This window comes from Podarcis filfolensis (genome assembly GCF_964270895.1).
Source record: "Podarcis filfolensis genome assembly, chromosome: 9".
NCBI classification, from domain to species: domain Eukaryota; kingdom Metazoa; phylum Chordata; class Lepidosauria; order Squamata; family Lacertidae; genus Podarcis; species Podarcis filfolensis.
Window position 1 is genome coordinate 67,304,580 of NC_139610.1, and position 13,606 is coordinate 67,318,185.

At 45.6% G+C, this 13,606-nt stretch overlaps 1 protein-coding gene across 11 annotated transcripts in view; it reads right to left on the minus strand.

Moving 5' to 3' along the window:
* SEPTIN11 (septin 11) overlaps positions 1-13,606 on the minus strand; it is a 103,985-nt gene that overhangs the window by 63,638 nt on the left and 26,741 nt on the right. The window lies entirely within an intron of this gene.

The following is a 13,606-nucleotide window of genomic DNA, read 5'->3' on the forward strand; positions in this document are numbered from 1 at the left end:
CAAAGATAAAAAAAATCAATAAAACTTATGCAGAACATGTCATATATGGGGCTTGTAAAAGCTTAAGTTCCAGCACTCTTCACATAATATGCTATGTTATACCAACTTCTTTTGACAAAAGACTGTCCGGGGGCGGGGAGGGATGGCTAGTAGCCATTTGGGCAAAACTAGTTGTAATTAGCTACATCACACTGTTTAAACCAGACTTTGCCCTGCCCTGGAGCCTGAAGGGAGCTTTAATCCAAAAACATCTGGAGGGCAACAGGTTGAAGAAGGCTGACCTAAACTATCAGGGGTCTGTACTATCCATTTTGAAATTTGGGGCAGCCCCACTGATATTGAGGGCACACTACAGTCCAATGCATGGATTCCTTTCCCATTCACAGAGTGTGTGTCTATAAATGTTTGTATGGGGGTGGACTTTGGTAATCTTTGATAATATGATGCCCTGGGGGAGGTGAAAAACTGGCACCCCCAAATGGATCTTCTCTATCATGGATCTTCTCAATTTTGTGGCGCTTTGGCTCAAGTGCCCTGTACAGTCATACCTCATGTTATGTCCGCTTCATGTTACGTTCTTTCAGGTTACGTCCCGCGGCATCCCAGAAGTACCAGAAAGGGTTACTTCCGGGTTTCGCCACTCGTGCATGCGCAGACATGCAAAATGATGTCACACGCAGCCGCAGAAGCGGCGAATCACAACCCACGCATGAGCAGATGCGCCGCTGCGGGTTGCGCTCTTTTCATGCTGCGAACGAGCCTCCGGAATGGAACCTGTTCGCAACTAGAGGTACCACTGTACAGGGAAACCCTCCACGACACCCTAAATCTGGCACTGCATTTTTTGACTATCTATTATACACATAGATCTATTATTATTATTATTATTATTATTATTATTATTATTATTATTATTTGGATTTACCGTATTTTTTGCTCTATAAGACTCACTTTTTCCCTTCTAAAAAGCAAGGGGAAATGATTGTGCGTCTTATGGAGCGAATGCAGGCTGTGCAGCTATCCCAGAAGCCAGAACAGCAAGAGGGATTGCTGCTTTCACTGTGCAGCGATCCCTCTTGCTGTTCTGGCTACTGAGATTCAGAATATTTTTTTTCTTGTTTTCCTCCTCCAAAAACTAGGTGCGTCTTGTGGTCTGGTGCGTCCTATAGAGCGAAAAATACGGTATATACTGCCCTATACCCGGAGGTCTCAGGGCGGTTCACAGAAGAAAATATAGAGAGGAATGAACAGGGCGTGGGGTGGAAATACAACAGAAAGAACGTCATTCCAGGAGAATAAAAGTGAGAGGCCCAGGGAATAAGCATTTCCCTCGCAATCACCCAAAAAGCGCAGAAGGAAAGTTTGCCATGTGACAGGCAGCCACTTCTGGAATTGCCATCTCCACTGTGGGCTGCTATTTATAAACCAAGCGGGGCTCTGCTAACCGGAGCTAATAAAATTGAAGCGCCGCAACTGTGCCCTAAGTCATCCGCTGTCCTTCAGCAGGCCTTGGAGGAGGAGAAGGAGGAGAGCGCAGAATTCTTCTGGCTCAAAGAGAAAAGAGGATTTTCCTCCTCCCCCCTTCCCACACAGCCCCAAGGCTCAGATCCAAACCATGGCAGGGAAGCAACACAGAAGACTATTTCCAGTCTCAGGAAAAAGTAAAGGGGGGAAACCCATTAGCTTGACTCACACTTTTCTCTCTGGTGAGATACAATTATTCGGAGCAACTGGTGCAAACTCTAGTCTTGTTAATGACCGCCATAAATGCTAACGCCGTCCTTCATGTCTAACATTTAGAATTTAGAAAGAAATAATGAAATGAAATGAAATATTTTATGGATGTGTTTATTGCCCGGGGCTCCTTGGGTTGTACAGAAATCAAATCAAATAAACAAATAAAATTTTGGCCTCAGCTCCACTTAAGTCAATCTTAAAGGTCATGATGGAGCCTTAGGAGGACGCCTTCCAAATATGTCTACACAAGCTACCAACTCAGAAACCGTTTCGCCCCTTTCTTTCTTTTTTACTATTTACACGTAAGTCATTTGTGGAGTAACCAAACAGTTTGAAACCAAAGACTCATGTGCCTTCCAATTTACACAGCCAGCCCCTGCCTACTCCCCTGGAGGAAATTCCAGCTCATCACAGATGACTAGGCAAGTGGCAATTTACAAGCAAGTTTACTGTATTAGTACAAGTGCTTGCAGATGGGTGTTTGTATCAACTGCTCCTCCCTTGGAAAAATACCATTCTCCTGTGGACTAGTCAAAGCCAGAGCCTGCGTTATCTTCCAGAATCGAAATGAGACTTTATTTCTTATTCGAACGACTGCAGCAGACCTTTATATCACTGGCAGCATTTCAAACAGGATGAAATAATATATCAATCTTGGATGTGTTTGAGGATACTGGGTTCACAGCCAAGAAGCTCAGGGGATTTCCCAATCCCAGGCTTTCATCAAACAGGAAACAGTACTGTAAGAGAATTTGCTTCTGCTCAAGGTGGGGAGCAATTAAGGCTTTAACAGAAGAACAAGCCTTGCTGAGGAAGGATTAGCATGGCTTCTGTACAGGGAAGCCTTGCCTCCTCAGTAACAGCCTTCTTCAGGAATTCCTTGCTCCACTGAGGCTCATCGAGACAGCTGCCTCGGGGAACTTCGTAATGGAACCTCTGCTTTATGGAGGATATGGCTACTAATGGCTACTATACACAATGGTTATGTTTTACTTCATCTGTCGGAGGCAGTGGACCCTTGAAGACAGGGGAGAAGGCAGCTGCAACACTCAAATCTTGCTTTCATGCTTCCCATTGGCATGGCCACTCGAAGAATAGGATGCTGAACTAGATGGTCCATTGGCCTGATCCTGCAAGCTCCTCTTACGTTCTTATGGCAGATGTGCTGGTCAGTTTTCAAGGCTCTTTTTCCACCCCGAAAGACCTCCACGCTGGGTTTGTCCGCTTGTCAAGCAACGCTGCTTTTCCTGGATCCCTCTCTGGCTTGTACTAATTTTAAAAGACGCCACATAGACAAAGTTTACCAAGCCAGCCAGGGAGCACAATAAGTAACAACCAAAACGGCAAGCTCATGATTTGATTTAAGTTCTCCTCTCCAAGGAACCCTTTCTCTCCCTCCAAAGCTTTCCCCCCTGCCAAACAAATCTTGAAAGCGGTAGGCTTATTCTTCTCCTCAAGACATGCAGCTTGAAGAAAACCTGCTAGAACAATTTACTCGCTCACGGCAAATGTCGTGAGCCAACGGCTGTTGGCGGGAAGCGAAGTGGGGATTGTACAGTGTATGGATGTCCTCCCATCTGTAACTGATAGAACCACTCTTGCATCTGAATTCAGAGAGGTGTGCTTGCTTTTGAAAAACATTTCAGCAAAGCGGCTGTGCTCTCACTAGGGAGGCTGTTGTGGACTAGTAAATTCAGAATAAGTGTTTATGAGTATCGTCGTCAGACGACGCTGCTCCCCCAACAGAGGAGGCTTACGTTGTGTAAGCTGTGCATGAGGAACATCTTAGAACAGATATGCAATTGTTTGTATAGATGAGTGTGCTTTTATATGGGGGGCGTGATGCACAGGTTAGCTTGTTATTTGAACGAAATGTGCCCCAGTGACTCACACCTGTGCCGTTGTCTGTGATCTTGAAAGGGAAACAAGAGGTGCCATACTGGTCGCATGCAATGCAGAAAAATTGTTGGGGTGGGGAAACCATATGTCTGCTTTTTTTTTTTCAAATCAGTGCCTTGAACACATAACACCAGTTTGTGGGGAGGCAGAAAGAACTGCAACAGAAGGCAGGAATGAGCCTGAAAATACGGCAAAACGGAGACAGAGGGCTGTGCCTAATTAAGTCCAGCTCAGAAGGAAACACATTAAAACAAATGGACCTATGTTAGTCATGCCCATAAATTTCGATGGGTCTACTCTGAGTAGAGATAACATCGGCTACAATCCAGTGTTAACAACACCCCTGGTTCAAAAGATGCTTATTTAACTTGCTGGGATTGCGTTCAGATAAGTAAGCGTTTTGATCTCCAAATACAGCGGGAAAAGGAGGTATTTAGTGATCGCCGAAGAACTGATGCTTTTGAATTATGGTGTTGGAGGAGATTCTTGAGTGTCCCATGGACTGCAAGAAGATCAAACCTCTCCATTCTGAAGGAAATCAGCCCTGAGTGCTCACTGGAAGGACAGATCCTGAAGCTGAGGCTCCAATACTTTGGCCACCTCATGAGAAGGGAAGACTCCCTGGAAAAGACCCTGATGTTGGGAAAGATGGAGGGCACAAGGAGAAGGGGACAACAGAGGATGAGATGGTTGGACAGTGTTCTCAAAGCTACCAGCATGAGTTTGACCAAACTGCGGGAGGCAGTGGAAGACAGGAGTGCCTGGCGTGCTCTGGTCCATGGGGTCACGAAGAGTTGGACACGACTAAATGACTAAACAACAACAGTCTATCTGAAGAAGTGTGCATGCACACAAAAGCTCATACCAATAACAAACTTAGTTGGTCTCTAAGGTGCTACTGGAAGGAATCTTTTTATTTTATTTTGTAGTCTACCAGAACACCCTTGGTGAGCTTCAGAGGGAGAAGACGGGCAAGGCCACATGTTTAAATTCCCTTCTCCCACTTAAGGATCCTACAGGGGATATTCCACTTTAGCATTTAGTGCCTGGAGCTTTGGGGATGTGTTCCCCGCCCCCTGCCCCCATATCTTCGTTGCCCAGACACAAACATGACAATCCGACCTCGCTCACTGCGGGGAGAGCAAACTCTGATCTCCAAGGCAGAACTGTTTGGCTTGAAAGGTCAGTTCAAACTCCAAGCAGTAACAGCACCACTTCTGCCAAGAAACGACATAAAAGGCCATTTCCCTTCCTTGGGGTTTTTCCTCCAAACCGCTAAGATTTCTATTTGGAGTAGAAGTGACTAATGCATCTACCAGTTCTCATGTCACAAATTACTAACCAGCAGAAAAAGCTGAAGGGTGTTTTTTTTCTTCCTTCTTTCCCCTTTCCTGGTGGGGTGGGGGGGAAGATAAGAACCATGTGTGCACATTCCTGCAAGTCTTGTGAAGCGGGGAGGAAAGGGAAAGGGGGAAAGAAACACACACACACACACACACACACACACGGCACCATGTGACAAACAAATATGAAGAATTTCCAACGACAAAGTCCAATCAAAAACAGATGCTCTTCCCTCCCGCTTCTCCACATGCCTAGTCTTGAACTGCCAATCTGAACTGCTGCATTTAAGCCGAAAGAGTGTATATCGGTCGTTTCCCAAAACTTTTAGGTAGAAATGCCACATTGCTGTCATTACTATACAGCTAAGAAAGGAGAGCAAGATTGAGGGCAAATGCAATGGGCTGCATTCAACTAGGTTCTGCTCAGTGCAGAACCACAGACATGCATGCCCATCAACTTCAATGGGTCTACTCTTGAGTAGGGCTGGCACTGGAGACAACCCAATGTGGTTTTCCCAAAGGAAACCAGAGGAAGCCCAGAGCACAATCTCTTGAGTCGCAACTGGATGAGTGCCTCTTGGCCTGTGGGCCTGCTCACACCCTGCTTTCTTCACCCCCTTTGGAATAAGGAAATTAAAGCCAAGTTTTTTTCCAGGGCAAAGGATGTCCTGATTTGTATGTGTACTGGGACAGCTTGAATTGTAAAGCTATTTAGAAGCCCATTTTAATAATAATAATAATAATCATCATCATCATCATCATCATCATCTATACCCTGCCCTCCCCAGGCGGCTAACACCAGTAAAATTACAGTAAAAACATAATAGGAAAAAAAACCAATTTAAAATTCAGGTTAAATGCAATTTAAAATGCAGCTTCATTTTAAAAGTTGCCCATAGATCAAAACCATAAGGGGAGGGAAACATAAGGCTCAGACTGAGTCCAAAACAAAGGCCAGACAGAACAGCTCTGTCTTGCAGGCCCTGCGGAAAGATGTCAAGTCCCTCAGGGCCCTAGTCTCTTGTGACAGAGCGTTCCACCAAGTCGGGGCCAGTACTGAAAAGGCCCTGGTTGAGACCAATCTAACCACCTTGCAACTTGGGACCTCCAAAATGTTGTCATTTGACTGTTACAACTTTCCCCTTTAAAAAAACAAAACAAAACACAACTTCGAGAACTGCACCTACATTTAAAACCTACTCCATTTTATCACATTGCCAGCCAGTGTGGCACAGTAGTTAGAGTGTCGGACTAGGACCTGGGAGATCAGGGTTTGAATCCTCACTCGGCCACGAAGGTCAGTGGGTGACCTTGGGCCACTCACCACCTCCCAGCCTAACCTACTTCACAGGGTTGTTGTGAGGGTTAAATGTGAAAGGGTGCGGAGCCATGTACCTTGAGCTTCTTCGGGAAAAGGGTGGGACGTGAATGCAACAAACAAATAATAAATATCATGCGAAGGCTCCAAAGTGGCTTACAGGTTGAAGGAGACAATTAAAAAGAAAAAAGAAATCACATCCATGCAGCGATCCTAGTAAAACAAAACAAGAAGACAGCAGAAACCCACTCCTTCGCCTCCTCAGCTGCACAACTAAGCAGCAATTGCCGAGTTAAAAGCCAGGTCCCATAACCAGTCTCCTATGGGTTTGGTGGGTTTCCCCAGGGAATGAGTCTCATAACAAGAGAGAAGCCACCAAGAAGTCCCTGTCCCTTGGTCCCACTTGCCACCTCCTTGGAAGCTCTCGAAAGCATAAGTGGAAGCAGAGAGCTGGGGGTACTTGGAAATATTAAATATTCCCCAGGTTTCCAGTAAACCCTGTTAAGGGCCCTGGCTGAACAAGTTAGAAGCCGGTTTAAAAATCGAAGCACAGATAGCATGCCCACAGTCCATTGAGTTCAGATGTAGCTGAATGGGTAAAGGCAGTGAGAAACTCAGATATGTCACCAAATTGCTCCTTAAATCAAGGTTACAGTTGTCAAAACCTGTTGCCATTTTGGGGCTAGATGTCTCTCAAGTCCTATTTTTCAAATGATGGGCTGACTGTGATTGATTCTCAGTGAAACACCTGGCTGGTTCAGATGACAACCTTGAGCTGGGATAAGAGCCTTGAGAACTTAGAAGAATTAAATTCACTTGATCCAGGGACGGTCCACATATATATCGGCCTATTCCGACCTCTTTTTCTTAAGGTTGGCTGCTCCTGCTCAGGCTGCACAGGAAAAGCATTTTGGTTCCAGAAATTTGTTCTGATTGTGCAGATAAAATATAACAGAAAGAATTCCACCTCCAGGTGGTGGAAATGGCAGGTGCCGTCCTGGCATCCACGCTTGGTCGCAAGCGGTCAAAAGCCAGGTGCAAAATGCGCCTGGCTAATTTCGAACACTGGTCCATCTAGCTCCGTATTGTCTGCACTGATGGACTACATTGTGAGTCTCTCCCAGCCCTACCTGGAGATGCTGGGGACTGAAATTGGGACCGTCTGCATGCAAAACAGATGCTCTATCACTGAGCTATGGACCTTCCCATAGCTGCCATGCATGCGCCACCCACAGGGCGCAAGGCGATCTGCACGACCTGTGCTTTGACAGGAAGAGAGGTTTCAGCTTGAGGCTGCTGCAGAGTCCATGCTAGCTTCCTTCCCTCTGAGGAGGATGGCAAAGAGAGAGAGAGAGAGAGAGAATGCCACTCTGCGAAGTGTAAAAATGTGACAGTTTGGCAAGCCTGCACTACATCAAGGTTGTGTATGGACAGGTGTGAGGGAGGTAAATCTCTTTTGCCCAGGTGTGGCAGGCACCATGCCCATGCCAGTGATTTTACGCTGACGACATGAAAAAAGCATACCTGTCCATCTTTTAAGGTGCCATAACTAGTGGTTCTCAACCTGTGGGTTCCCAGATGTTGTTGGACTACAACTCCCATCATCCCTGAGCTCTGGCCTTGCTAGCTAGGGGTGATGGGAGTTGTAGTTCAACAACATCTGGGGACCCACAGGTTGAGAAAGGCTGCCGGATAAGACTCTTGTGTTATTTCAGTGACTTGGGAGACACACACACACACAAAATAACTCCAGCCGTCTTCCAGCTTACAAAGAAAGCTTGATCGCCTGCAGGCATTTCATATTCATCCTGGGCGAGTGGCTATTTTAAAAACTCCTGCCATAATCACAGTGACATCTTATGTATGTATGTATGTATGTATGTATGTATGTGCAAAATGCTATTATGTGCTGGAGCAATCTGTCAGCCTTAGCTAAAATCTTTGATTAGGCACCAAATTGTGTTTAAGGTTTTGAAGCCAAAACGCTCAGCTTTTTCCTTCTTTCTTTTTGCGGACAGAGGGAGAAAAATATATTAGCTGTGCCTCAGAGAGCTCTCCCAGCTGTGGATCTCGCTCATGTGTGATGCAGAGTCATAATAAATACTTAAGCAGTGGTGGCGAGGGGACGACTCCTCCCCTCTCCCCCTTGCTGCTGCATTAATGTAAGTCTACGTAGAAAAAACCCACACCAAATAACATAAAACCCAAACATTCTTTACATAGGCGAACAGAGAAAGGAATGTTCTCACAGTTACTTCGCATTCTGTGCCCACAGGGGACTAGAACATGCATGCATGCATCTGATTAGTCTACTCTTAAGTACCACATCAATATTTTAGGTCATAAACAACTTTCCAAAATCAGCTGTATAGAAGCTCATGAGACACCCCAGAGTGTTAAGAGGCTCATAAAGGAATTATAATGAGGCTGATAATTAAACATCTACAGCAGAGGCAAAATTGAATCCTTTGGCCTTGTCAACACATGCCACAGAAACAAGGTGGTAGAGTTAGCTGCACAGACAGCAAGGCAGGGTGGAGAGGATGGGAAAATCACATTTTTATGCTCCTCTACATTATTTTTTTTAAGAGACCCTGGATGGAGAAAATGAGCACAGCAGGGAAAGGGCTGTTCCTGAATCTTACCCCCTGACATGCTAGTTTTCTTCTTGCATGGAGTTTTTTCTTTTAATGGGGGGAGCACCACAAAAATAGCATCTTTGTCCGTGTGTTTTACAGACTTCCTCCACTTCTCCCCAACACTGTCTTCATCTCCCACCTCTTCTCATTTCTACTTACAAGAGGCTTCAAATTTCACTGCTCCCAAGTAATGAGGTAATTTGTATATCTAAGCTACTTAGGCCTTTTAAAAACGTATACATGTATTAAAAAAACAACAACTACATTAACAATTTCTGCATTTGAAAAGCACTGGGACTATTCATGCCAAAGTCAATAAACTCTTGCCTTGTAAAGATTTGACGTTTTCATCCCCAAAAAGTTTTTGAGTTTCTACTGATACGAGGCTGCATTATAATGTTGTATTTTAATCTTGTTTTTAAGTTGTATTTTAATCAATTGTTTTTATACTTGATGTTAGCCGCCCTGAGCCTGGTCTTGGCTGGAGAGGGTGGGGTATAAATACAAATTATTATTATTATTATTATTATTATTATTATTATTATTATTATTAAAGACAAAAGGAGGGATCCAAAGATATTTCTACCCTTCACTATCAGACATTTGTGCATTTCTCTCTCTCTCTCTCTCTCTCTCTCTCTCTCTCACACACACACACACACACACACACACGAAAGCCAAACATAAGGAAATGTGAGCATTCCTATCTCCTTTTCCACGCAGAGGTAGTAAATTCATGGCTGATGTGGAGTTTAAACTCTGGTTTAAGTCCAGAATTCAATCATGCAGACCTCATGTGGGGAGGTTGGGAGTATGGAGAACACAGGTAAGTAAAAGCGGGGGTTTGAAGGAATGGCACTTGTGGGGTGGGGTAGAAATTTGGTTTGTGTACTGTTGGAAGAGAGCTGAGAGTGGAGGGGATTAGCTGGGTGGGAATGGTTTAGATGGGGATTACTAGTTCTAATCCTATTCATCCCAGACTTCAGTTTGCTGTGAATTTGTTTTCATTGCTCCTCAAATAAACAAACAAACACTCTGCTCTCAAACCTGGGTAACTGTCTGTGAAATCCAGGCTTCAAGGATCTTGGAACACCTGCCCCACACCTACAACAGTGAGGTGGGGCAGAACATATTCCTTTGGGTGGGGCGGGAGAAGATCCCTGTGCTTTGTGTTTTCCATGGAAAATTGCCTTTTCCTAAATATGTGTTGTTTGACCCAGTTCATTGGGAGCAATGAACGAATGTCAATACAAGCTTGGCAGATTTCAAAGTTGTGATTACTTGGTCTTGTGTCCTTCAGTAACAATCAAAGAGTGGTTCACACAACGAATGAGCGAAATACAACAACGACCAAACGATTTAAAGCGGATCCATTAAAGCCCAACAATGCAATCTGTGATCAATATAGCAGTTAGTGGATATACATTTGGTATACGCCACGGGCTGCTCACCCAAAAAGTTCATACAGGAGGTTCTGAACACCCAGGTGAACAGATGCGTCTTAAGTAGATGACAAAACTGAACTACACATGAATCCTGACACATTGTAATAGACTGGGAGCTGCCTCAAAAGGGTGCCACCACAGAGAAGGCTCTTTTATCGTGCATTGCCAACCAATGAACACCACCCACCTGGGCTGGTGCCTTTTGGGACTGTCAGGACAGGAAAAAGAGAGGTTGATGACAAGAGAAGCCCCAGAGCCAATGATCTGCAGAGTCAATGACAGGCAAGGCCAGCTAATTGCAATTTAGTCCTCACTTTCCTCCTGGAAACATTGCTGAAAGCACTAGGCCTGAGCTGTATTTTGTTTCTTTGAATAAAAAATTAACTTCACTGGCCTCTAGTGATTTATTGCTTTTGCTGCTGAGCTATGCCTGATTCCAGCCCTGATACATGCACAGCAGCCTCTCGTTTTGATGAAACCCCTCTTGCAATTCCAAAGAGTTGTTTTGAATCCACGGAGCTGTGATTACTATGGAGTAAAGGTAAAGGGACCCCTGACCATTAGGTCCAGTCGTGGCCGACTCTGGGGTTGCAGCGCTCATCTCGCTTTACTGGCTGAGGAAGCTGGCGTTTGTCCACAGAGAGCTTCCGGGTCATTTGGCCAGCATGACTAAGCTTCTTCTGGCGAACCAGAGCAGTGCACAGAAACACCGTTTACCTTCCCGCCAGAGTGGTACCTATTTATCTACTTGCACTTTGACGTGCTTTTGAACTGCTAGGTTGGCAGGAGCAGGGACCGAGCAACGGGAACTCACCCTGTCGTGGGGATTCGAACCGCCCACCTTCTGACTGGCAAGTCCTAGGCTCTGTGGTTTAACCCACAGCGCCACCCTGAATTTAACGGGAGCCATCTGGAATGTATGGCTTTAAAGATAGTAGGCTTGAGACTTTAAAACACACACAAGTAATCCCAAAACAACCACTCACCCTGGAACTGTTATCCTAAAAGGCGTTTGTTGACGCAAAGCACTATGCTTTAAATTGTTACACACTGAAGCACTGATGGAGGCTACCTTACAGATGCCCTCAAGTGACATGAATACGAGAGGCCTCGAAACAGCTGCTCACTGAACTGCCTTGCAAATGTCAGAAAGCTAGCAGAGGCTTTTGCCTGACAGCTATGCAATTAATGTGGCATTGTACAGGGCCCAAGCAGCAACAAAAAGCCTAAACTACTATTCTTTGCAATGTTTGGTTTTTTCAATATATTGCAGAGAAAGCCAAGTCCTATGTATTCTACATCCTGCACATAATGTACTACCCTTGTGTTGTGAAAAGCCCCAGTAGCTAAGTATCAGCAAAAAATAGCAGGCTTGAGATATATTGGGGGGGCGCGAGTAAAAGAAAACAAAGGCAGGAAAAGCTAAGAGGCAGAGATGAAGATGTTGCCTGACACATCTAAGAGTTTTTTCACATCTGGCAAGGTGAGGGCTGGGCATCTGCATCACTGGGCAATCACCCATTGGCCCAAAGAATTGGGGCCCCATCACGCACAAGATAGCAGGATTTCTTCCCTGCTTGGAAAAATCTATCCATGCATTCAGACGGTTGATCCCAGGACTGCAGCCACACTTAACAAATTAGAGCCAGGTGTGCCCCTACAGATAAGACAGCGTGATTGGGTTTTATTTTTAAATGCATGCACGCACACGGCCTGCATACAATGAAATGTAGCAAAACAGAATCATACCTCGGTTATAGCTTAACCTCAAAGTATGCAAAAATCCAATCAACGTGAAATCACGCGGTTAAGGGGGGTCATATCACAAGTTCATGGAAGGAATATCCAAATGTAATCTGGAGAACGATGTCAAGCGCACATGCACAACGATGCACAACCCCAAGGAAGCAGCTCTAAGCCTTGGTGAAAGCAATGCAACTAAAGGAATGCGTACTGAAGGGTAAAAATGGATGATTACCAGAGAAGTTGAAGGAAGTCCAAAATTTGTATTTTGTTAAAATCAGGTAAAATTTGGATAAAATTGTATGATTGTATCGAAAACTAATAAAAATTTATTATATATAAAAAAGAAAACACTGCTGTTAAGTTTGGCAGCCTTGATCACTGTGGGGGAGAGGCCAGACTTTGTAATGCTGATTAACTAGCTAATAGACAGAAAGGCCCAGCTGATAGTGGGGGTTAATGGTTTTAGGGGATGTTTCTCCCCTTAACAGAGCAATCTACCTGCAGGGGGTAGGGACTGAAGCCAGTGCTGTACAAAGGGTGGGGGGCTGGGAGGGCAGAAAAAGATGGGCATTTGTGCTTTAAATTGGAAGAACTTTGAATTACAAGTTATGAGCAGGGCTATCCCAAGACTTTTTGCTGCACAAAGCAAATAAGCACTCCCCCAAATCCACCTGCAGAAATTGACTGCACTGGAAGTGGCATCTCCCATCAGCAATAGCAGTGGGATAGTCTCCTCCACTGCACTCTAATAATAATAATAATTTATTATTTATACCCCACCCATCTGTCTGGGTTTCCCCAGCCACTCTGGGAGGCTTCCAACTGAATATTAAAAACAATACAGCTTCAGAAATTAAAAACTTCCCTAAACAGGGCCGCCTTCAGATGTCTTTTAAAAGTAAAATAGTCGTTTATTGCCTTGACATCTGCTTGGAGGGCGTTCCACAGGGCAGGTGCCACTACCGAGAACGCCCTCTGCCTGGTTCTCTGTAACCTCACTTCTCGCAGGGAGGGAACTGCCAGAAGGGCCTCGGAGCTGGAACTCAGTGTCTGGGCTGGAAGATGGGGGCAGTGGCGTAGCGTGGGGGGTGCAGGGGGGGCCGGTCGCACCGGGCGCAACATCTGGGGGGGCGCGCGCTCGCACTCGCAGCTCTCTGCCCCTACCTGGCTCATTCACTCTCTCTCACTGCAGTGCTGGCTGTGCGAATCCGATCCGAGCCGCCGGGTCGCCGCCCACTGTGGAGGGGGTGGGTGCCAGGCGTGCGGAGCGGAGAGAGAGCGAGGGACTATCTCGGGGAGGGACAGAGCAGCGGACGCCCAGCGCAGCGCTGAGCGCAGGAGAGAACCACACCAGACCAGCCCAGGCAGCAGCAAGAAGAAGCTGGCAGCAGCGGCAGGTTAGGGGTTAGAGGGCGCAAATTACTTGCCTTGCCCCAGGTTAGGGGGCGCAAATTACTTGCCTTGCCCCGGGTTAGGGAG